At 39.5% G+C, this 26,814-nt stretch overlaps 1 protein-coding gene across 6 annotated transcripts in view; it reads left to right on the forward strand.

The window, feature by feature from the left end:
* Nucleotides 1–26,814, forward strand: part of lrp8 (low density lipoprotein receptor-related protein 8, apolipoprotein e receptor) — a 292,858-nt gene that overhangs the window by 159,696 nt on the left and 106,348 nt on the right. The window lies entirely within an intron of this gene.

A 26,814-nucleotide genomic window follows, 5' to 3' on the forward strand; every position in this document is an offset into this window, starting at 1 on the left:
CAATTCAGATTTCTCATGTGGCCCCTGGTAAAAATGAATTGCCCACCCCTGGTTAAGATTGAGTAGCCCCAGATTTGGCTCCTGTTTTAAGTTAAACTTGAATTTAAGCAGCAGTCTGTACGGTACATGTATCTGACTCATTTAGGCACATTTAGCATTTACCAAAGTAAACGATTTTATTTGGCTTCGGTTTAATTGCTGCACAGTTGCACTTCTCATATGTTTGCTCTGGTTGTGAGTAATGTTGTGATTTTCTCAGGAAGTGCATCATCCAGCTTTCAAGAAGGATTTATCTTCTTGATTTTTTTTCTGTTTGAAAGCAATTGTCATAAATACATAAACAGTTTCAAGAACATATTTTTCTTTTTTTTGCACTATAATGAATATCAGATAACCAGGGGCAGATTAATGCACAGGCTCACCTGGGCTGCAGCCTAGGAGCCCCATGTGTGCAAGGGCTTGATTTTAATTCTATGTGATCCCCGCCTGATTCTATCTTAGCTCTTCAAAACAGTAAGAAACATTTATCATTATTTATTCAATTTAATTATTTTAAATTATTTCTCTTTTTATTATTATTTTTTCATTAAAGAAAAAACATATTTAATTTTTTAATATTGACTTTTTATTGTCAATTTCCTGTTATTTATGCATAATGTGCATGTATTTTCTTCTAATGAAAGTTTAAAAAATAAGTACTTCAATGTGTTCAATGTTTTTCAATCAAGAGGTCTGTCATCTACACAATGTGGCAAGTCACTGGTTAGGCTGGTTTTGGAGCCTGTGCCTGTGGGATAGCATGAACAATAACAGGGGAGCCCACAAAAAGAATAGCCTAGGGGCCCATGACTACCTTAATCCTCCTTGTGAAGATGACAAATTTGATAAGAGTATGCACCATAATATGGTATGCTACTTCCAATACAGAAGACAGTTAATGATCTCTGCATTTATGTGTGCAGAAAAAAATATCAGCATTGGTATCGGCTAAATGAGTCATTAAATATCAACAAATTGGATATCGGCAAAAAATCTGATACCGTGCATCCTTTAAAAAAAAAAAAAGCAGGATCCTGCTCTTGTTTCTGAGTTTTTGCAAGAACCGCTTGGCTACAGAGCCTCCTATAGTGTCAGCATACATGTTGGCACTATAGGAAGCCTTTAGATCAGCTTTGTAGACAATAATTCACACACAAACTCTTCCCACTCCCCTGTGTGGTCAGGTGCACATATGCTCACATTATCCAGCTTGCATTCTCACAGCTGGCACCAGAGCTGCACAAAGGGCATCGATTTTCATCAGCACAAACATCTGGCTATACAGCGTTATTGATTTACAGCACACACACACACAACACAGACAGAAACACACACATGCACACACAGCAGTTTTTATAGAATATAGATTGAATGTGATATTTTCTCATTACTAAACCTGTTGTATGAGATACTGTGTGTGTGCATCCCATTTTCCATGATGCTCCCATCATCCTTCAGGCATTTTGATGCTCAAGTATCTGCACGCAGAAAGTGATGAACATTTTTTTCATGTTCGGTCTGATGTACATGCACATGTATAATTAAGGACACGCTTATACTAACACACTGTGAGATTGTGTCTAGATACCCCTCTGTAACACATGTGCACAACTTCAGATGTGTAAAAACAGTAATTGAAACCACCATTTCAATAAACTCAACCCATTCCTGGGGCAAATTAGATAAAATCATGACCAAGTTTTAATTAATTTAAATTTCGAGTTGTGCAATCTTATCACTTTGTATTCCCTGGGGGTATTTTTAAAGTGTTATAACAGCTGTCTACAAAATCTGCACAACACCCACATGTATTGGAGATGCTGTCATTAAGCTGCTGCAGTAATGTGATAAGTGATTCCTAAAATCAAGCAGCAGAAACAGCTCAAAAAGTTACACTCACACCAGCTCAAATTGTTAAAAAAAGTAATAAAACAATCCCATCCCCTTCTCTCTGTGTGTTCCTGCCTGTGTCTTCACACCAGTTCATTCATCACCATTCATGTAGAAAGTTGTAAGAGCGGAGGCTACGAGTACACAAAGTGATCACATCAGGGAGTTTGTAGCCTCGACCTGATGAAATAAACAGACGCTGTTGATATAGTCATGTAACCTCAGCTGCTGTTGTTTTGTTCGTACACATACATCTCCATCTCCCTGATGCTCAACATTACAACTCTGCTCTATCCCTCATCTTCCTCGCCCATCACACTCTTCAGCTCTTTATTATTCTCTTTTAATTTCTATATATTGACTCAAAGAGCAATCAAAGTGTTTTTGTTCCTCTCGTTACCTTTCATCCCTCTGACCTGTGCGAGCCTTCATCTCTGAAAATATTAAGTGGATAATAAAGCTTTGAAATATTTCATAGGGGTCTTGATGATAATTGATTTCCTGACTGACGCTGGGAGTGTATATGTGTGTGTGTGTATGTGCTGGTTATCAAAGGAGTGCTGTCATAATCACCTGCAGAGATCAGCGTTTGATCCATCATTTAAAGATGACGGCAGCTGGCGTGAATCTTAAGTCCATCTGGTCAATAAAAAAAAAACGGTCTGTTATCTAGGTTCAACCATAAAGTCCACTTCAAAGGCCGCTTAAAGAACCCATGAAGCCTTTTGTTATATATTAAAGTTAGGCTCTCAAAACCTTACTTTTTAATTGCATATTCACTATAAAGCCATATAAATTGGTTCTGGATGTTTGAGGCTGATTGGTACATGATCAGCAGTTAAGTAGATGAGCTGTGACACATGGGACACATTGCCACACTATAACTTCACCCTACAGTTAGAAATGTGCAGATGCAGCACATAAATGTTATTCTGACAGCAATGCACGTTTATTTAAAAAGTATAAAGTTGGTATACAGTCTCTGAGTTTGTTAGAATAGGCTAACCAAATAAGCCACGGTTGATATCTTAGCTTCCATGTTTGTTCCATGATGAGGTTTTTGCTCCAGTTTCTCAACTAAGTTGTCGAGCTGACCCTTGTCCCTTATAGGTAACGTACTTGATATTACAAAAAAACATCAAACAATCAATCTTAAAAAAGAGACCTGTCACTTTAAGAAAAACACATAAGGGGTGGGTGATACAGCCTCAAAATTATATCAGGACACTTTAAGGAAAGTTGCGATTTGCGATATTTATGACGATGTGGGAAAGAAACAAACAACTTATCAGTGATGCTGCTTCTGAATAACAGCATTTTTACAGTATGGAAGCCACCTTTCCAATCATTTACTACTACTGCTACACAAGCTTGAAATGTAAACATAGTAAGTGGGTCAGATCCAGAGGAAATCTGACGTTTTGAAGAAGGAAAAGTTCATCTTGCAGGTGAAAAACTTCATCATTCTATTTGACGCAACACCTTCTTTCTATAAGGACACCAACAGAAAGGAGAAGGAATGGACTGAAGGAGCTGAAGTTTTGGGAGAGCCAGATGAGCTTACCATACTAATTAATTGCCATTAAAATATGTTGTCATGGGTGGGGTTCCTGCAGGAACATGTGGTTCTCCTGTGATCTTGGGTATCTAGCTGTTATGGGCGCTGCCCTTCCACCGTGTCTGATCTTTGGTCAGCCAAACCACCTCCACATCACTGAGGTAGCTTGTCTTTTGGACACTAAATCCTCATGTGAGGACAAAGTTTATGCTGCCATGCTACTTTCGCTCTCGGCCTTTGTTGTTTTGTACACAGCAGGGAGCATCATACGTCAGAGCTTCTCTGCACTGTCAATATCATGAAATTACTAATTTATATTGTCAAAAAAATTATGCCGGTATTATCACAGATGGTATAATATGGCACAACCCCAAAACCCATGGTGTTCTTGTAGCAAATAAATGTATTAAATGTGTATATAAGATATGAATCTCACTTGTAATCATACTTTTTATGCAACTGAAGAAGTTGTTCGTCCATCTTTCAGTTCTTCAATCAGTACCGGTACTCAACAGTTCCCTCTTTTTGTTACTTTTTTGTGTTTATGTGGTAAAAAAATATCAATGTGTTTAATGATAAAATATTAATTTTTTTCAATTTAACATTTTGTTCTTCAATTTATAACCTTGCAACGCTGTGTTTATGTCTAGCATGGAAAATCTCCTACTCCTCCACTCTCTCACAGTCACAAAGATACATTTAGGTACCTAAACATGGTACTTTTTGGTTTTTAGTGAATCGGTACCCAGTACTTTTGACAGAATTTGGTCCGTACCCATAAAAGTACCTAATTCGGTACCCATCCCAAGTAGTCAGCCAGAAATGCTCATTGTTGTTTTGTGTAAGCTGTCGCTTGGTTTGTGTCAAAATGCTCTACTACCGATATGTAAACAGATGGTGGTGCTAGCTCTGCTAATGTTAGCCAGTAATCTTAAACCAATTTAAGATTGCTGACCTGCAGACTGTGTGCTCCTGTTTTGAGCTGTGTTAAATGAGTGTTTTTTACCTATGGACCAGTCAGTAAGTCTAAATTCCAATTTGAAAAGACTTCCAAATTAGACGCTTTAGAGCATTCTTACATTGCCCTCTCTGCAGGACTTTATAATAACCTTTCCTTTCGAGTTTTATTGTCTTCGAACACTGAGTTAAATATTGCAGATCCTGAGAGAATGGGGAGATTTAATCACTATTTAAAAAGATACATGTGTTAATGTACCTTCTTCCCCACCTGTCACTTTGCACTCTGCCAGTTTATTAAAACAAATGAGGTACAAAGATAAATCATGAAAACACTCTGTTAGTGTGGCATTAAACCTAATCAATTTGACGTTGTCACAAAGTAGAGCAGCTGCAGAATAATAACATAACAGATGAGCACAGCACAGATACTGTATGTGACGGAAAAGTCGAGTCATTGGGAGCAGAAACGGATTTATGTAGCTGTCATATATACATTGTGATTTTACAACGCGTTCATCACTCAGAGTCAGCTGTTACTGGTAAACTTGGTCATCTTTAAATTGGCATTGGAAATAAATCAGAAACATTGTGTTAAACACATTAAGAAAAACACACACAGGGTGTGTTTGGGGATTTATTTGCCGAGCTGGATAAATTGATTGTTGGCATGTTGATAAATGATTTCATACATGTAATTACATTCACACAGCAGTGCATGCATGTACCACATACAAACACAGAGCTATTCCATCTTTAAACCTCTTGATAATAGGTTTCAAAATCTGCTTTCTTTACGCCCCCACAAACCCGACCCATCATCCTCCCTCCACCTTTGATCCGCTCTGCCCTCCCCCTCCTTCTCCCCCGTGCTGCAGCTACAATTGGATACAGCAAACGTTAATTAGCGATGCTAATTGAGCATAACCAAATGTTGAATAAAACATGGATCCAGGAGGTGAGGAGCCTTATTTCATTGAGGGTATGCTTCTGAAGAAAGTTTATGAGCCTTTAATTTATGTTAATGTGAAATTGCATCGTTTAGACACAAAGGCGCTGCTGGCAGTGTGTTTGCATGCTTCAGGGTGTGTGTGTACGTAAAACATCATTTTTTATGTTTGAGTTAAGGGGGTGCTTTGGGTACTAATGGCGTACCTTTTGTTTGCTGGAAAATAAATTAGCATATTTTTTTTCTCAGAGGATGATTAAACAAAATGAAAAGTGCTCTCTACCTGCTCACCCATCAGCTTGTACAAACACATTGGTCTGTGTGGGTGCAGGTTCAGTTAACGGGGGATTGATCCGGTGTGCTTAAGGTTGATCACCAGAGAAGTTCACGTATCCAAAAAGCCCTAATAAGATCACGCACGCCTAAATGAGAACAGGCACTCGAAGGATTATCTGATTTCCCCCAAACCTCCCAGTGCATCTCTTTCCTGTTAATAGAAACAGAAAGAGGTTTGTGCGACTCAGAGTTGATAAGTTGGGTTAATTAAATCGCCTACAAGTAATGGAATGAGTTCTCCAATAAAATAATTAATGTCTCATTCGTGTCCTTACATCCAAGGTTTAATTTTTAACATGACACTGTGTTGTTCTGCGAGTTTTAATCCTCCACAATCTCTGTTATCCATGTTCTGAATTGCTCATCAACATTACATGAGTCTGGCTGCTCTCTCCTTCTTGTCCATTTCTTGAAAGTTTTTCATCTCTTTTTCGTCATCTTCGTCAACTGGTTTTGTCTTCAGTGATATTTTCACTATTTTTGCTCCTGTGTTTGTCTGGAGATCTTACATGTAACCATGGTATTGTTTACATATGAGATCAGCTGTTAGCAGCCCGTAGCATGTCAATGCTTACTAGTGCAAGGCCTGATGTTCCCCACAAGGTGAAGAGAATGAGGTGAGGACGATGTGCTGGTATTGAGATGAGAGCTGAGAAGTGTCGACATGGACCTGTCCTTCCATCCATCATTATTGGGAACGTAAGATCTATCTCCAATAAGATAAGCAAGCTAGTAATGCTAACCCAGCAACATAGGGAATACTAGAAGGCAGAGTAGCATCATGCTATTCACAGACATGGCTAACAGAGCTAACACTAGACACCAACACCACATTGGAAGAACTTCACCTGCTGTGAGCAGACAGGATCCAGGAGACAGAGACTGACTGGACAATGATGGACAAGCTGTCAGCATCTATTTTTCTTATGGACCTTTTTGCACTTTACACTTCACTTTCTTACTTTTGTTTTCTTGATTGCTACCGTGACTCCTGAATTTCCCCTCAGAGATAAAGTGTTGTATTCTATTCTATTCTATTAGGGTTTGTGCGATAGCTCAGCACTCCAGTTTAGCTGTTTCACAGGAAGAATGCTGTAACTTATCTTTGAAGAGAGGACTGTGAAGGATTTTTTGTTGTTGTTGTTGTTGCTTTTGGACCTGAAAAACCTGGACATGACTGGCAGGGCTCTGTAACGGCAGAGCTTTCTTTCCTGTCCACATGCTATGTTTTTCATGTCAGGCCTGTCTGTCTTTGTGTGGATTTTGTCAGGGGGTTTTTGTCCCTCGCTTTCATGTCAGCGCTACCTCCACAGACTGACACCATCTGTACAATTCTGGCTTGGATGGTGAGGTGGAAACACAAACAGAGAGACAGGCGGATTCAGAGTCAGACAGTAGTCAGGGAGGCTCCTGTAAGCCCTGGGGACCTGTTGCTCTTTTCACATCAGCCTGTAACATTACAACAAGCTGTTGCTGGATCAATGCCCACCAGGGAAATGTTAGCCGGCGTTTTATAGCAGGGCAGGGAGGGCGGGGGGAGAGGGTGACTGTATGTGTGTGAATAAACATCCTCATTGTTGTGATCAACAAGGAAAATTTGGTGGGGAGTTCAAAAGGAAGATACAAAATGTAAGCTACGTAAACACTCCCACAGGCATCATACACCCAGTGTATGACTTATTCATCAAAATCTCTGTAGACCACAAAATATTACCTCTACCCTATTATTTGATAACATTAAAGAGGAAGATGAAGAGTCCACCTACATACAGAACCTGATGTGTGATTTTTGCGTGCATCAGTTCATCCTCTTTGCTGTGAATGCAGCAATGCATTCACAGTATATGTTCTTCTGTGACAAAAAAATTTATTGCTGTGAATGCAGCAATGCATTCACAGCATATGTTCTTCTGTGACAAAAAAATTTATTCTTCTTCTTCTTCTTCTTCTTCATTCTTCCGCCCGCTTTTTTGGACCGCTAAAACTCCAGCAAACTTCAACCGATTTTCACCGTTCGAACTTCAAAACGTGTGTTTCAGTGGGGACAAGGGGGCTATGACTTTTCAGAAACTTTTCACGAATAATTTCCGAGATATTAAACAATTTACGAAATTTCGGTCACATAGAGATGAATGGGAAATTTTCAAAATTTCCTCCCTTCAGGACATTTTCTCAGCCTGCTTCAAGCCCTCCTCATTCAGTCATACTTTCAGCTACAAACTCCATTCAAACTTCAAAATATTCAGCTATCTTTTGGCTTCATTCAGTGGGTTTCAAATGTTTCCTAGCATTCATAGTTTCTTCACAATGACCCTTCAAAGGTCATGATGCATTTCAGCTCTTTGAGCCGTTTAACATTGGTGTGTATTGGACGGAATGTTTTGGCTCAGAGTGGGAGATTCAAACGACAGAGCAGGGAGAGGGGGAAACAAGACATGAGAAACTTCTGGGTAAACTGCTCTCTTGGCCACATTTTTTTAGCTATCAACACAAATAAGCCCTCAGCATGTAAGTAGTCTTGTCCTGCTTCTGACAAAGTGGTTTTTAAAGCAAAAGGATGGAGCACTTTTTCACAAAATGGCCAACTGTCATGAGAAGTTCAAAAAAATCCCCATATACCTCCATGTTAATTCCTGAGGGGTTTTCTCAGAGATCAGTAAATTTTCCCTCATCTATCTATCGCTCTCGTGGGTTCGTTTCTTGACCTTCATGCATGAAATTTAGACCGACAGCTTCCTCTGGGTCTCAGGATTCTTACGGTGTGTTCATTTTTATTCTAGCCCTCACGGTTTTGGCAAGGTGACAGGAGATTCGGACTCTTGCTTTGCCACAAAATCTTCATAACATTACTGTAACAAGGGCAAAGTTGTGCACCTGCACCTGCTGCCCTTGACGAGCTGGTCACCGTGGAAACCTTTCATCTCATGCAGCTGTTTATAGTAACTCATCAAAACATCCAGGAACAAAGACAAGCATGTGTCTGTTAATTTATCATTGATCACCAATGTAAAATCTGGCTTCAGAAAAGCCTCAGCAGACAGGTTTACATGATTGAACACACACACACACACACACACACACACACACACACACACACACACACACACACACACACACACACACACACACACACACACACACACAGGGCAGAAAGTATCACACTTTAACAGCATTTGACTTCCATTTCCCTGAGTCAGCTCCTTATTTTCCCAGATTTTTTTCTTTTAATTTAAATTCCTTCCTTTAATTCCTGAATTGATTCAGCCAGTCAAACTTTTAAATCCTATTTTAGATTACACTGATTCAGGCTTCATCATCATTCTTTTTGTCAGAATTGCAAGCACCTTAACACCCTGATTTCAAAGGGAATGTGTTGGGAATCAACAGACTCCACCAGCTCTCTGATGGCAGTTGGTGAACAATGATCACCATGGCAACATCTGGCTTCAGATGGGCCTCAGCCTACAGGCTTACATGGTTAAAAAACTCACACACAGGACACACAGGATTACATTTTAACAGGGTTTAAGAAAGCCGACTTACATTTACCCTCAGTCAGGTCATTATTTCCATCAATGTTCTTTAAAATTTGATTTATTCCTTTAATTTTTGAATAGACGCAACCATTTCAACTTTAAATTCTTTCATCCATTCCATTTATTCGACCATTCATTTCCTTTCGTCCAAGAGTTCATGGCAGGCTAATTCAGCATTCTGCATTAGCAGTTGAGCGCAAGCTTTTACAGGACTTCTTAAAACAATTTTCAGACATATCCTCAGTCATTCATGTTCAGCATTCTACATCAGCAGTTGAGCACAAGCTTTTCAAGACTTCATTCAACCATTTTAAGACAAATCTTCATTCATTCATGTTCAGCGCTCTGCATTAGCATTTCAGTGCAAGCCTTGCATGACTTCATTCAACCATTTTCAGACACATCTTCAGTCATTCATGTTTAGCTTCTGCTGTAGCATTTCAGCATGAGTTATTTAAGACTTCATTTAGCAATTTTCAGACATATCTTCAGTCATCCATGTTCAGCATTCTGCATTAGCAGTTCAGCGCAAGCTGCTTCAGCATTCTGCATTCACAGCGCAATTTCTTCAGAAATTGCTTTTCTAGTTAGGGGCTCGGGCTTCGAACGAGCCCCTCTCCTGCATAGCAAGCTATGCAGGAGAGGGGCTCGTGGCGAAGCCACGAGCCCCTAATGCTCTCCCGTTTCGCCTTTTTTCTTCATCATCTTCCGGCCAAAATTTTGGCTCGCTACTCCTCCTAGGGCTTTGAGAAAACCCCCACAAATTATACATCAAAATGTGCGGCTCGGCCGGGAATGGTGTGCTATTATTTTTTTCACCGATTCGCCAAATTTTGGCCGACTTATTGGCCAAAAACGGTGAAAAGTCCCTCATAGAGAATGAATGGGGAACCTAGGAATCTCTCCCTCTCGCTGCCCAAAATTTCCACTAACTTTGAGATGCTAAGGCTTTGGCATACTTCCACTTACAGGCATCATTTTCACTTTAAAATGTTCACTGATCTTTCAGCTCTATGAGTATGACTTTACTGTTTTGATATCTATTACAGTTTTTGAGATTTTACTGCTGAAGCAACATAAACTTTTTGGTTTTTGCCCTGAAACCTCAGCTCCTCAGTGCGGAATGTCTGAAAGTAGAGTGAGAGAGGCGGCTGATGACAGGTTGCAGCATTCTCCAATGAATTGTCATAACTTCCAAAATCTTCACAGCAGATAAATAAAAACTACATTACAGCGTTCCCTGAACTCTCCCGCTTCTTACAAAGGGAGTATTCTACCCCAAAAATGTACTGTTTTGCCAAAAAACGCCTCAGTGTGAGTGAAACCGTCACATCCCTGTAATCTGAAGTAATGTTAAAATCTGACCTATATTTCTCATCAACTTGATTCCTAACTACTTTTATAAATCACCCTCCTGCGGTCAGTTCTAATCCTACCAGCTTGTAAAGCATATCATCTTGTTCATCAGAGTCTCCAGATTCTCACAATGTTTTTGTTTTTCTTCTAGCCCTTAGGGTTTCAGCGTAAATGCAGTTTGTTCGGACCAATGTCTAGCCCAAAAATCCAGCTTAAGATCAGTGGATACAAAGGAGTTCCAAAGTTCAACTGCCACTTCACACTCATTATGACATCATGATGATCACCATGGTAACCACACAGCTGTGGGTAATCACTGATTAGGTCTTTGAGGGACAGGGAAACACATGTGTTTCTTTATTATGCCTAAACAGCCAACCCAAACTTTCTTCTACACACATACACACGTACAGCCAACCCATACACACACACACACACACACACACACACACACACGTGTGCGTGCGCACAAACACACACACACACACACACACACACACACACACACACACACACACACACATACACACACACAGTTTTTTTTTTCTGGGATTGTAAAATATGTCAGGACGTAGAGTCAAGAAGTGATTAGACTCACAAAAGAAAAATGAAGTTATTAGTTTTGATACCTAGCGCCACTCAGATTCTCCCAGAATCCCTCACAGTCTGTACTGCGCAGACTCTGGCTGCACAACTGCTGCCAATGGCTGCGCCTTTGACGGAGGTATTTTGGCTTAAGAACTGTGCAATTGTAAATGGCGGAGCCACGCTATCCACTATACAGTCTATGTTTGTGACGTATTGCTTTGAAACTAGAATAGTTTAGATATGAAAGTGTACACACACACACACACACACCCACACATGAACCCCCTTTCCTTTCAATACTCTCTTTCTCTCTCTCACCCTCGCGCTTTGTCTCCCTCTCGCTGCCTCCTGCTCCCTCTCGCTCCCTCTCTCCCTCACACACACACACACACACACACACACACACACACACAAACACAAGTACTCTAACAAGTTCTTAAGAGCTTATTTGGGGTTAAGGCTTTATAACCAGCCACTCTCCCATGTCTTGTGATATGTAGGTGTATGTTTGTGACATAATGCTTTGGGGCTAGAACAGTAAAGATATGAAAGTGTGCGCGCAAAGCGCCCATCACTGTGCATGAGGTTATTTGATACCTGTTGAATCAGAAACAAGAAATGTTAAGAAGTGTTTTGCTATGTCAGTCCGAAACAAGATCTGGTGACATCTGTGTTTCTGAACATTTTCAAGATATGAAAGTGTGCGCGCGAAGCGCGCTCCATTGTGCATGGGATAATTATGTTGAAATGCTGACTCAGCATTTCAACATATTGTTCTCCTGTGAATTTATTCTTTTTTTTCTTCTTCTTCTTATTCTTCCGTACGTTTTTTGGTTCGCTAAAACTCCTTCAAATTTTATCCGATTTTCACCATTCAACTTTTAAACTATTCAGCTTCTTCTGGAGAAGCGTGCTATGACTCTTGTGGTATTTTACCCTTAAACTTTTTGAATTATTCAGCTTTTTATGAAAATTATACTCCATCTGAAATGCATTGGAAACTTCAGCTTCTCTTGAAAAATCTCCTTCAACTTTCAGAAGTTCTAGCCTCCTCATACTTCCTCTTACAGACTTCATTTGAACTTTAAAATATTCAGCTATCTTTCCACTCTTCAGGTTTTTGTCTGCTCTTGTATATCTTTTACTGTTTTTGAGATTTCACTGTTTGAGCAACATAAACTTTTCCCACTTTGCCCTAAAATCTCAGCTTCCTAGAGTGCAATCATCGTTAGCTAGAGTGCGACACACTCTTGCAGAAAGGTTGCTGCTGTCTCTGGAAGAATTGTCATAACTTCTGAAATATTCACAGTAGAAACTTAAAAAATACATCAACGGTAGCTAATCTTGTGCTGCTTCTGACAAAGTGGTTTTTAAAGCAAAAACATCAAGCACTTAATCACAAAATGACCAGCTATCATGAAGTTTTTACACCCTCAAGCAATCTCCTCCAATGTTAATTCCTGAGGAGTTTTCTCGGTAGCACTTTAGATTACAGCCCGTGTCTTACAGTGTAGTTTCCCGTCTCTTACAGTGTAGTTTCGTCAACTGTAGGGGTAACTCTCACACATGTACCTTGACATTTTGCGGTACCTATCGGGTAGTTACGCTCTCGTCTTACAGTGTAGTTTCCCGTCTCTTACAGTGTAGTTTCGTCAACTGTAGGGGTAACTCTCACACATGTACCTTGACATTTTGCGGTACCTATTTGGTAGTTACGCTCTCGTCTTACAGTGTAGTTTCCCGTCTCTTACAGTGTAGTTTCCTCAACTGTAGGGGTAACTCTCACACATGTACCTCGACATTTTGCGGTACCTATCGGGTAGTTACGCTCTCGTCTTACAGTGTAGTTTCCCGTCTCTTACCATGAACTTGTCAAAACAGTGTAATTTTCCTGGGCATATGCTTTTGCTGTTAATGTGCCACTTCCTCTTAACAATTAGTATGGTGAATAAAGTAGACCAATGATGAACCTAAACACTGTAATGTATTGATGAGTATGTGTTTCACACAATAAAGATAAGACTTGCAGATGTAAAAAAAAAAAAAAACTTTATTTTTTTAAACACACAGAGACCCCACATAGTAATTCATCTTTTAAATAACCCGGCCATTAAGTTAACACTTGCCACTGCTTACTGTCTAACTGTCCAGTACTTCCACTGCGACAACCCACTACTTTACCTGTAACTACTGGTCAACAACTGGAACCGGGCTGGATTATAAAGTGCACACTTGTTGGCTTTACTTACTGTGTAACTACCCACTACTTTACCTGTAACTACTGGTCAACAACTGGAACCGGGCTGGATTATAAAGTGCACACTTGTTGGCTTTACTTACTGTGTAACTACCCACTACTGTACCTGTAACTACTGGTCAACAACTGGAACCGGGCTGGATTATAAAGTGCACACATGTTGGCTTTACTTACTGTGTAACTACCCACTACTTTACTGTAACTACTGGTCAACAACTGGAACCGGGCTGGATTTTAAAGTGCACACTTGTTAGCTTTACTTACTGTGTAACTACCCACTACTGTACCTGTAACTACTGGTCAACAACTGGAACCGGGCTGGATTATAAAGTGCACACATGTTGGCTTTACTTACTGTGTAACTACCCACTACTTTACCTGTAACTACTGGTCAACAACTGGAACCGGGCTGGATTATAAAGTGCACACATGTTGGCTTTACTTACTGTGTACTTACCCACTACTTTACTGTAACTACTGGTCAACAACTGGAACCGGGCTGGATTATAAAGTGCACACATGTTGGCTTTACTTACTGTGTAACTACCCACTACTTTACTGTAACTACTGGTCAACAACTGGAACCGGGCTGGATTTTAAAGTGCACACTTGTTAGCTTTACTTACTGTGTAACTACCCACTACTGTACCTGTAACTACTGGTCAACAACTGGAACCGGGCTGGATTATAAAGTGCACACATGTTGGCTTTACTTACTGTGTAACTACCCACTACTTTACCTGTAACTACTGGTCAACAACTGGAACCGGGCTGGATTTTAAAGTGCACACTTGTTCGCTGTACTTAATGTTTAACTACCCTCTACTGATGTACACTTTATAATCTAGTCCAGATCCAGGTGTTGACCAGTAGTTACAGGTAAAGTGCTGGGTTGTTGCAGTGGAACTGTTGAAGCTAGTGACATCTGTGTTTCTATGATGAATAATGCTTGGACACTTTATCCACACAGATACTCCGGTCAGAGAGTAAAGGCAGATACACAGTTCACAGTTCAGTCTTTTATGTATCCTTTTAGAAACAGCATTACACCAACGGCCGGATGCATGGAGATTGAATGAACGAAGAGGATGAATAATGTGTGTGACATCAACGTCCAACAGCCACTTATCAGTAGTGCATCTCAACAGGGCTGGCAGTGTATGGTATCTGAAACAATAAATAACAGAAGGTGAATCAAAGACATTGTCTACCAGACGTAAATGATGCGCCCACTAGCTGTTTAGCATTAGCAGTGCAACGTAAGGGAAACAAGAGCCAAAATTCCTGCCACATAAACAAACATTAGCTAAATGTTTATTCCCCTCTCAACACTCCTTAAATATAGCTTCTAAGCTATTAAAGTACTTACTTCCTCAAGAATGCATCACTGATAACTTATAAGATGTTTTGAAGATGCTTTTAAACAATCGCGGAATCTCCGTTCGGGCTATACAACTTTTAGGACCCCAGGCTGCCCGCATAAAGGCATGAACGCAAATACACAAAATCCTTAGGACCCCGGTCTGCCCTCTAAGTTGCCTGAATAAAATTATATACAAAATGCTTACAACACATCAACGAAGAACAGAGGCAATTTATAACAGAAAATACTGGATAGTTAGCCAGTAAGCAAAGGCAAGTGTGATCTTAATGGATCAGTAACTTAAAAGGAGAATTACAATGTGGGGTCTCTGTGTGTATAAAAAAATAAAGATATTTTATACGTCTGAATATCATTATTATGTGAAACCCATACTCATCAATACATTACAGCTTTTAACTTTATCATTGGTCTACATAATCTTTATCCATGCTGATGAGGAAGTGATACATCAAGGTTTGCATAGTTGGAGCATATGTCCAGGAAAATTACACTGTTTTGATAAGTTCATGGTAAGACACGGGAAACTACACTGTAAGACTCCGGGAGTTACACTGTAAGACGCGAGCATAACTACCCGATAGGTACCGCAAAATGTCAAGGTACATGTGTGAGAGTTACCCCTACAGTTGACGAAACTACACTGTAAGAGACGGGAAACTACACTGTAAGACGAGAGCGTAACTACCCGATAGGTACCGCAAAATGTCAGGGTACATGTGTGAGAGTTACCACTACAGTTGAGGAAACTACACTGTAAGAGACGGGAAACGACACTGTAAGACGCGGGCTGTAATCTAAAGTGCTACCGTTTTCTCAAAGATCTGTGGAATTTCCCTCATTTGCAAACTGCTCTCAATGACACAGTTCTGCATCTTCATACATGAAAGTTGCACCTTCAGCTTCCCCAGGATCTTGTGGTTCTTATGGTGTGTTTATTTTTATTCTAGCCCTCATGGTTTTGGCAAGATGACAGAAGATTCAGACTCTTGCTTCACCACAAAATGCCCAGAGTAACACATGAGCAGGGCAAAGTTCTGCAGCTGCAGACTAACGAGCATTTGTTTCCTTGACAGTCTTTCATCTCACACAGCTGTTTATACTAGCTCATCAAAACATCCAGGAACAAAGACACACATGTACTTCAGTTACTCATAATACCATACCTCCCCCTTTGACTTAATCTACATGCTCCACTATTCATACAACTTTTTCGCACACATTATTGTTCTCAAACTGCTACTTTTTCTTCTATTACTAGTGCTGCATTAATCTCTGTACTGTTTTTTCCCCTATTTCTCCTACATCTTTTCTCCATTCCACATTTTCAGCTCTGGTTCACATCTTAACCCCCCTTGTTTAAAAACTTAAATGATTACACTTCATTTAAAACATTTTATCGACAAAAACAGACTCAAATAATCTCCTGATCCACTGCAACTCCTTCAACTTCAACTGCTTCTACCTTCTGCAGACTTTGACTTAAAGACCTCATTGACATATTGAACTGGTCCTATTACCCTTAATCCTATTTACACATTAGTCATAGATTTCTGTTTTCTTCTACATTTTTGAAGATTTAACTTTTTGATCTTTCTCTTATTTTTATTCTTTTATTTTAACTTTGTTAGGATGATTTACATTTCCTCTATATCTATTAAACATTTCATCTCATGCAGCTGTTTATACTAACTCATCAAAACATTCAGGAACAAAGACACACATGTGTGTGTGCTCTTTCTGTCCCTCACACATCCCAGACCTTTACATGCAGTGATATTTCCATCACTACTTCAGTTACTTAAAATACCATACCTCCCCCTTTGACTTAATCCTCATGCTCCACTATTCATACAGTTTATTCCACAGCTTTAACTTGTCAAACTACTGCTACTTCTCCTTATATTAGTGCTACATAAACCTCTGTATTCTTTCCTATTTCTGCTAATTGTTATTCTGTCCATTCCACATTTTCAGCTCTGTGTCTCGTCTAAAGACTTTTTTAAACTTTATTTAAACAATTTTACCAACAAAGACAGACACTAAAATAATCTTCTGATCCACTGCAACTCCTTTAACTTCAACTGTTTCTACATTCTGCAGACTTTGACTTAAGACTCTGTTCACACATTAAACTGGCCCTATTATCCTTTATGCTATTTACACATTAGTCATAGATTTCTGATTTCTTACTTCTGAATTACTACTCCTTCTTCTAATACTAGTGCTACATTAACCTCTGTAGTCTTTCTGCTACTTCTTATTCTCTCAATTCCACATTTTCAGCTCTGCATCACATCTTAACGTTTTTAACCTTTAAATCATTAAAATTTATTTAAACAATTTTACCAGCAAAGACAGACACTAAAATAATCTGCTGATCCACTAAAACTCCTTCAACTTCAACTGCTTCTACCTTTTGCAGACCTTGACTTAAGATCTGTTCACACATTAAAGTGGCCCTATTATCCTTTATGCTATTTACACATTAGTCATGGATATCTGCTTTCTTCTACATTATTGGAGATTTCACTGTTTGATCTTTCTCTCTTTTTTGATTATTTACATATCTTAACTTTCATAGGCTTATTTATATTTTCCACTGTATCGACTGTCTTTATCCACTTTGTCTTCACTTCATTGTCCTTACCTATTTTTTCTTCACTTTCTCTCAACTTTTCTTATACTTTCTTTCTCACTTTTTCTCTTCTGCCTTTCTTCTTCACTTCTACATCACTTTTACCTCACCTTTTTTCTTTACTCCTTCTTTACTCTGTCTTCACTACTTGTTCCCTTCCTCTTCCCTCCCTCTACACTCCAAATTCTCAGTTCATACTTTGTTCAACTATTGAGCTGTTTTCTTTCACATTTTCAGCTTTTTTCACTCGTATTTTCATTTCTTCAGCTTCAGCATTTCAACGCATTTCCTGCAAGGAAATGCAACTTCTCTAGTTTGACACCTGTTCATTCAGAAGTCAGTACAAAACAAGGTCTGGTCACATCGGTGTTTCTAAACTATTTAATGACTGCAAAAAGCCCAGCCGCCGCCCGAGCCCCTCTCACGATTTCCGCGGAAATTGTCTAGTTCTTCTTCTTCTTCTTCTTCTTCTTCTTCATTCTTCCGCCCGCTTTTTTGGACCGCTAAAACTCAGGCAAACTTCAACCGATTTTCACCGTTCAAACTTCAAAATGTGTGTTTCAGTTGGGACAAGGGGGCTATGACTCTTCAGAAACTTTTCACAAATACTTTTCGAGATATTCGACGATTTACGAAATTTCGGTCCCATAGAGATGAATGCGAAATTTTCAAGATTTCCTCTCTTCAGGACATTCTTTCAGCCTGCTTCAAACCCTCCTCATTCAGTCATACATTCAGCTACAAACTCCATTCAAACTTCAGAATATTCAGCTATCTTTTGGCTTCATTCAGTGGGTTTCAAATGTTTCCTAGCATTCATAGTTTCTTCACAATGACCCTTCAAAGGTCATGATGCATTTCAGCTCTTCGAGCCGTTTAACATTGGTGTGTATTGGACGGAATGTTTTGGCTCAGAGTGGGAGATTCAAACGACAGAGCACAGAGAGGGGGAAACAGGACCTGAAAAAATTCTGGGTAAACTGCTCTTTTGGTCACAATGTTCACTCCACATAGGCATATTATATATCAAAATGGAGAAGGGCTTGTCCTTCTTCTGAAAAAGTGGTTTTTAAAGCAAAAGGATGGAGCACTTTTTCAAAAAATGGCCAACTGTCATGAGAAGTTCAAAAAAATCCCCATATACCTCCATGTTAATTCCTGAGGGGTTTTCTCAGAGATCAGTAAAATTTTCCTCATCTATCTATCGCTCTCGTGGGTTCGTTTCTTGACCTTCATGCATGAAATTTAGATGGAAGCTTCCTCTGGGTCTCAGGATTCCTACGGTGTGTTCATTTTTATTCTAGCCCTCACGGTTTTGGCAAGGTGACAGGAGATTCGGACTCTTGCTTTGCCACAAAATCTTCAGAAGATTACAGTAACAAGGGCAAAGTTGTGCACCTGCACCTGCTGCCTTTAACGAGCAGGGAGCAGGTCACCGTGGAAACCTTTGATCTCATGCAGCTGTTTATAGTAACTCATCAAAACATTCAGGAACAAAGACAAGCATGTGTGTGTTAATTTATCATTGATCACCAATGCAAAATCTGGCTTCAGAAAAGCCTCAGCAGACAGGTTTACATGATTGAACACACACACACACACACACACACACACACACACACACACACACACACACACACACACACACACACACACACACACACAGGGCAGAAAGTATCACACTTTAACAGCATTTGACTTCTATTTCCCTGAGTCAGCTCCTTATTTTCCTAGATTTTTTTTTTTTAATTTAAATTCCTTCCTTTAATTCCTGTATTGATTCAGCCATTCAAACTTTTAAATCCAATTTTAGATTGCACTGATTCATGCTTCATCATCATTCTTTTTGTCAGAATTTCAAGCACCTTTACACCCTGATTTCAAAGGGAATGTGTTGGGAATCAACAGACTCCACCAGCTCTCTGATGGCAGTTGGTAAACAATGATCACCATGGCAACATCTGGCTTCAGATGGGCCTCAGCCTACAGGCTTACATGGTTAAAAAACTCACACACAGGACACACAGGATTACATTTTAACAGGGTTTAAGAAAGCCGACTTACATTTACCCTCAGTCAGGTCATTATTTCCATCAATGTTCTTTAAAATTTGATTTATTCCTTTAATTTTTGAATAGACGCAACCATTTAAACTTTAAATTTCTTCATCCATTCCATTTATTCGACCATTCATTTCCTTTCATCCAAGAGTTCATGGCAGGCTAATTCAGCATTCTGCATTAGCAGTTGAGCGCAAGCTTTTACAGGACTTCTTAAAACAATTTTCAGACATATCCTCAGTCATTCATGATCAGCATTCTGCATCAGCAGTTGAACACAAGCTTTTCAAGACTTCATTCAACCATTTTAAGACAAATCTTCAGTCATTCATGTTCAGCGTTCTGCATTAGCATTTCAGTGCAAGCCTTGCATGACTTCATTCAACCATTTTCAGACAAACCTTCAGTCATTCATGTTCAGCTTCTGCTTTAGCATTTCAGAGCGAGTTATTTAAGACTTCATTTAGCAATTTTCAGACATATCTTCAGTCATCCATGTTCAGCATTCTGCATTAGCAGTTCAGCGCAAGCTGCTTCAGCATTCTGCATTCACAGCGCAATTTCTTCAGAAATTGCTTTTCTAGTTTGTCCTGCTTCCCCTACATCTCCACTAAAAGCGACGACTGCATAGGCATGAGTGCTGCTGTAGCTTCTTCCCATTACTACTCCTTCATTTATAATCCTTTGACTGCTCTCGCTGGGCGCGTAGGTGTAATGTAATGGAGCACCAGCACACAAACAGGCTCACTGAGCAGCCAGAGGCGTTTACACCCGCTTCAGACTCAGGCACACTGTTTTCTCCCTGTGATAGCTTCGAGAACATAACTCATCCAAACACACACAAAGAGAATCACAGGAAGCTGGCTTGTCTGTGCACTGATGAAGGTGAAACTGCAGCTTTGCTCGCACCTTAAAGGAGGAACAGGGTCAGCGGAAAGGATTTTTTAAATTATGCTGCTTTCCAAGCTAGCACACAATGAGCTATCATTATCAAAAGTTCCCCAAACATTGTGTTTACTGGTTGTTTTACCAGCCTCCGTGAAAAGTTACAAACACTCTCTGTCTGTATCAAGACATCACGGTGGTGTCTCTATGCTTTGGTCATGACATTTTCTCTAGAGTTTCTTTTGGTTAGCTTGTAGTTAAGCTAATACATGGACGCTGAAGTTTCTAGTAGACAGTAAAAGCCTTATCCTTTTGACGAATCACTTCCTGACATAGCACTTCCTTTGTACAGTTTGCATTTTGTGCTGTAGTGTTATATACAGTTATCTTTTTGTCCAGTTGACTATTAACTGCTAGTCACTACACCAGCTACACTACACAGCTAACAGCTAAATACAGTATCTTGTAGCAATGCTATTTATTAAGCTAATTCCCAGTCCAGCTGAGCTAGACTCATGTGAAGTTATACTTTCTATTAATGTGACCACCTGTCAGCATGGGGGTGGGGGGTGTGAAGCTGGGTGATAGAAATAATATCTGATCACTTCTTGACTCTACCTCCTGACATATTTTACAATCCCCGAAAAAAATACATAAGAACTGCAGCTGTCAATCATCGTTAAACGCAACGTAAAGCCTCGTTTTTAACCTCTTATAACTAATGAAAATGAAACTTTTCAGGAAAAAGAGGACTTGAATACAAGGCAGCCAAATGATATCTTCAAATTACCACAACAATGGAAGTGAGAAATATTTCTCCAAGGTGTATTAATCTTTTAAAGCCCATCTGGAATGACTGGAAAGCTGGATTTTTTTTTACCTATACTGCAGCCAGCCACCAGGGGGAGCAGTTTTTGTGAAGACCTCACTTTGAGCTAAGCAAGATGCATTCATCTTTTTACAGTACTTGGTTGTGCCTGGTTAGGCTGAAGCCCTATCAGTAGATTTTTCTTAGCCCCACATGGGCGATCCGCTAGGAGACAACTAGGAAACCTACCGATCCTACCACCTCCAACCACCTTGTTTCGTTTTTTATTTTTCTTTGAGTAGCACCCAAGGGGCAACATCTGGTTTAGAAAAGTGAAGTCTATGCGGGAGTGCTAAAAGTTGCTGTTCATTGAGAATCTGCTTGGGGCTGGCTGCAGAAAGACCTGAAACCACGTACATAACAAGCCTTAAGGCATCAAAAACATATTTACAGCCTGGTTCAAAAAATCGGTTTGGGTCTGAAACTTTCATTTTGCTATCAGCACAGACTGTACTGGGGGTAATTTTTTTTTAACTTTGCGGTTTAGAAGACATTAGGATTGTCTGATTTCTCAATCAGAGTCACAGCTCAGCTCACGTGCCTGATAGACACCCTGCAGCTGTTAGAAAGGAAGCTCCAAGCCCGCGTCATATCCAATGTGGCTGCATCTGCGGATTAGCTTCATTCACTATATAAGGAACAGATGGATGACGTAGCAGAGACTACGTCCATGTTTTATACAGTCTTCGGAAGCACTGCTGACCTGGTCTAACAGGACCTCTCCATCCTCAAGGCATGATGTATGTTTTAAGGCCAAATGTTTGACCTCAGATAACACAGACCATTTTTTTATTGACCAGATGGACTTTAAATTCATGCCAGATGCCGTCATCTTTAAATGATAGATCAAACGATGATCTCTGCAGGTGATTATGACAGGACTCCTTTGATAACCAGCACATACACACACAAATACACTCCCAGCGTCAGTCAGGAAATCAATTATCATCAAGACCCCTATGAAATATTTCAAAGCTTTATTATCCACTTAATATTTTCAGAGATGAAGGCTCGCACAGGTCAGAGGGATGAAAGGTAATGAGAGGAACATAAAGACTTTGATTGCTCTTTGAGTCAATATATAGAAATTAAAAGAGAATAATAAAGAGCTGAAGAGTGTGATGGGCGAGGAAGACGAGGGATGGAGCGGAGTTGTAATGTTGGAGATGGAGTTATGCGGTACGAACATTACAACAGCAGCTGAGGTTACATGATTAAATCAAACGCGTCTGTTTTTTTCATTAGGTTGAGGCTAAAAACTCCCTGCTCTCAGCAAAGTTTGACTGTTGTCTAGTTAGAAAAATGAGGCATGTTTTAAATTAAGCTAGACTTAATGAGCAAATAGCAGTTGACAACAGATGTAGCAGACATCATCATCCATGTGGTGCAAATGGGCGGAAGTGTACAGTGATTAAAACCAGAGTTCCCATTGTGAGCATGTATCTTTTTTTGTAACATTGTTGACTTTACTAATGAGATATGATTAAACTCTACTAAATGATTTTCAACTAATATTAAGTGAACAAAAATGAGTAAAATGCGATTGATAAATGATTCAAATTTGATTAAGTCAACAAAATAATACTTGACTGCACACAGGTTACTAGATTTTTTTTTTTTGTGAATATTAATTTAGCCTGGTCTCACTTTTTAGAGTGTGATACTGAGTTTACATGCCTACATTGGTAGTGAACATATTGTTAGCCTTAAAGCCATATATTAGTCATATAATACATAGATGTTAATGAATATGTTGTCTGTCTCATAGCATGATTTCTGGAGTCGAAGAAGTTTAAACAAAATAAAACAAATTAACAATAATAATATTACATTAACATAATATTAGAAATAGCAACAAAATTGATAAATATACATTAAAAATATGTTTTCTTCTTTTCTGAATTTTTTTAAATATGACTTAGGCAATTATGCTATAAGGCTATTGATACATTACTGATCGGAGATCATCAGTAGTCAAGCCTCACTTTGTTCCGTGTTATTACATTGGTTGTGTATACCCAGTAGGGATGGTTACCTTTCACTGGTACTCAATGGTTCAAATTTTTGGTACTTTTTTTGTTTTTATTTGGTAAAAAAATATCATTTTTTTTAAATAAAGTATAACATTTTTTAGTTTAATATATTTATACTTCAATATATAACTTTGCAATGCTGTGTTCATGTCTAGCATGGACGATCTCCCACTCTTCCTCTCCCTCACAGTCACAAGGATGCATTTAGGTACCTAAACATGGTACCTTTTAAATTTTACGTGGATCAGTACTTGGTACTTTTGACAGACTTCAGTCTGTACCTATAAAAGTACCCAATTCGGTACCCGTCCCTGATACCCAGTCACTTTGCTAACAGCATTTATATTCAGCTACAAAAAAAAAAAAAGAAAGAAAGAAAAAGAAACGACAAAAAAAAAAACAAAAAAAAACAGTAGATTGAACTTCTTGAACACACAAAAGTTGAGTTTAAAAATATTTCTCATCACATGGTTGTTGAACTAAGTTACGTTTAGAACAGCCTTTGGGTGTTTGAATACTCTTGAATTTTGCACACAGAGTTGAAATAGCTTCGGAGAACATCCTACATAATGTGCACAAAATTTGGAAGACAAAAAAAAAATGTCAAGAGCAACAAAAAAACCCTTTCTGTAAATTATTCAACCCCCAGCACAAAGTCATTCTGACTATACTAAGACAAAGTTGGCATTTTTGTAACTTGTGGAACAGACTCTCGCCTGGAAGCAGAATGAAACACTGTATGTCTGGTAAAGTTTTAAGTTTATGGATTTTGCATAATTAAAAGAAAAACATGTCTTCAGCTGGGGAGAGTGATTAACATGATAAACAACAGCTCTATCTTGATGAGGCCATCTAAAATGGTAATTATGCCATTATCCTACAGTACCCCATGTTAAATGCAGGATTACGTGTTCATTGTAGAGATGTAATCAGGACTCTTCATCACAATGAGCTATTTTTAATGTATTCATAAATTTACTCGTGATCCATAAATAGGAGGGATGCAATTATTTTGCAGACAGGGGTTCAGAATGTGTGTGTGTGTGTGTGTGTAATAGTGTGTGTGTTCACAGGGAGGGAGATGCTGATAAGATTTATTGTTGAAGCGTTTAGTGATGGCTGTGTTGTATTCCTCGAATAAGAGCTGAATTCAAATGTCTGACCACTCTCTGCATTTCAATACACACTCCTGCATGTATATGGAGCAACACAAGGACATTTATCACACACATTAAAAAAAAAACATCCATGTACATCCATTCAGTCTGCTGCAATGGCTGCTGAAGGAGTTAATATTCAAGTCTGAGCTGCTGGTGGATGGCATGGTGATGGAGCTGCTGAAATATCCCATTCTATTCACAGTGCAGTCCCTGCTGGGCTCTGTGTGTGTGTGTGTGTGTGTGTGTGTGTATCTGTGTGTGTGTAATCCCTGTAGTATCCACTCATCATGGAGGTGGTTAAGAGGAAGTTTCTCCCTGGTGTAAACCAATCAGGTTACACAGAGAGTTTTAGTCTCTCAGTGAATTTTGAGCCATTTTTCTCTTCATCGAAGCTGCCATTTCACACGGATTCCCCGGGCTCTCCTGCCACACTACATTGAGGTCTCATTTTCAGTGGCTTTTCACACCCGGTTTGACATGTTTTCACTCCCAGCAAAGACAATCCAAGCAGAGTGTGCGAATAAAAAAGACTATATTCGGAAGTTTTGAGGCGACAGGAAGTTGGAACTCTTTCAGGATTTTTTTTTTTTGAGATATCTCTTCCTCATCATACCGTGACCAAAAAGCATATAACATCCTTAAAAAGGAGTGGATTCCCCCTATTTTTTTAGTTGTGTTCATGATCATCAACATTTCAATGTATGAATGTAGTGTGTGAAGAAACCCTAAATCCAGCTGATAAAAAAGAAGATTTTTAGCTGAAAATCTTTCTTTCAGCTTGAGTCAGCTAAAATATGTGCACCCACAAACAGGATAAAAGCTTCAGCTTATTGCAAATCCAAAACTAGATTACAGCTCACATTTACCACTTCAGCTATATTTACTTTTATATTGCTTTTTCTCTTCTTTTCATCTGCTTCTTTCTGCATCGCTAGCTGAAATGAAAGGTTTTGAAAACCAAGTGGTGGAAGTTATTTCAACATTTCAGAGACAAATAGATTAGAGGGAAATATATGAATATAAAACGAGCTCCATGCCGCGCCGCTCTGAGGAAATGTGTCTTTAATGAGTGATCTCGGATTACACCTCTTTATGGGACCTGCAGTGTCTGATAAAGTCTTAAACATAAGGACTCTGCTCAGTCTCCATCTTTTGTTGAATATTTTTCCACCTCCTCTAAACAGAGGAGATGACTGACATGTGGGGAGCCGCTCCCTCCCTGAAGCTCCTAACATGTAGCGTGGGCTCTGTGCCCGGTAAACCCCCATTTGACCAGACTGCTGGAACATGACTGTCTTCCAGAGCAGCCTCCTCTTTGTCTGTCAGTGATAAATCTATCCTGAATTTCATCTCTCCTCACTGTCTGTCTGTCAATCCCATCAGGACCTAAAAATCACTTTAATGTTACAGCGAGTCAGAGAGACGAGGGCTTAGGGCCTGCCTGTCTGCCGGTCACCAGAGTGTATGTTTCTGTGTGTGTGCAGCGCTAATCTTCCCACGGCAATTCTTCAAAGGTCTAATGTATCTAAAGCACTCATAAACACTTTCAGAGAGCCCTGGAGAGGGACTGCATGTCAAAATGTCTCTGTCTCTCTTCACACTCACACAGACCCGGGCCCCTCTGGCCCTCCTTCAGACGGTCTTGCATCCAGAGTTTGATCTAAAGCTGCCTTTGTCCTCCCCCTCTGACTTCCACACAACTTCTTCTTGTTTGGTGCCAAACTAAGTGGCAGCCATAACATTTTAAAGGCTTACAGAGGCACACAAACATCTCGCTAAAGATGTGTGGATGCCAGCCCCTCTGGCGCTCAGTTTCCTCTGACGGTTGGCTGTTTTAATGATATCCAGGGTAATGGTGCCTGATAAACAGCAAATGCTACATTAACTTACTGTCCTGAAAACTCAGACTGTGTCTGTGCGCTGTGGAGCTGTGGAGGGCAAAGAGACGTTGGGAAATTTGTGAATTTATTGCGTCAGTTTTACATAAATGTTTCTTTTATGAAATTTGAAACTGTGGCACTGTGATTTTGTTTCTGGGTTTGAAAGCATGTCGACAAGTGAGAGCTCACTATTTAGAATCAAACAAAGTCAGTCCTGTTGATCTGTGTTTTCTCCCAAGTGAGACCTCTGTTTAGATTAAGATGTTATAAAAGCACAGGAATTCTGTTTTTTTTTTAGTTTATTTATGATTTTTATGGTACAATACAATACAATACATGACATCAGGTGTCCCTGACTCCCAACCCCTGCCTTTAGTAACAGGAATCCTTTTTTCAAGTGAAAGTTCAGATTTGTATTAAGTTGATGTGTGAAAAAATTTCAA

Source organism: Halichoeres trimaculatus, unplaced genomic scaffold (assembly GCF_033239565.1).
Source record: "Halichoeres trimaculatus isolate MK-OKI-2021-1 unplaced genomic scaffold, fHalTri1.1 fHalTri1_scaffold_4, whole genome shotgun sequence".
NCBI lineage: Eukaryota > Metazoa > Chordata > Actinopteri > Labriformes > Labridae > Halichoeres > Halichoeres trimaculatus.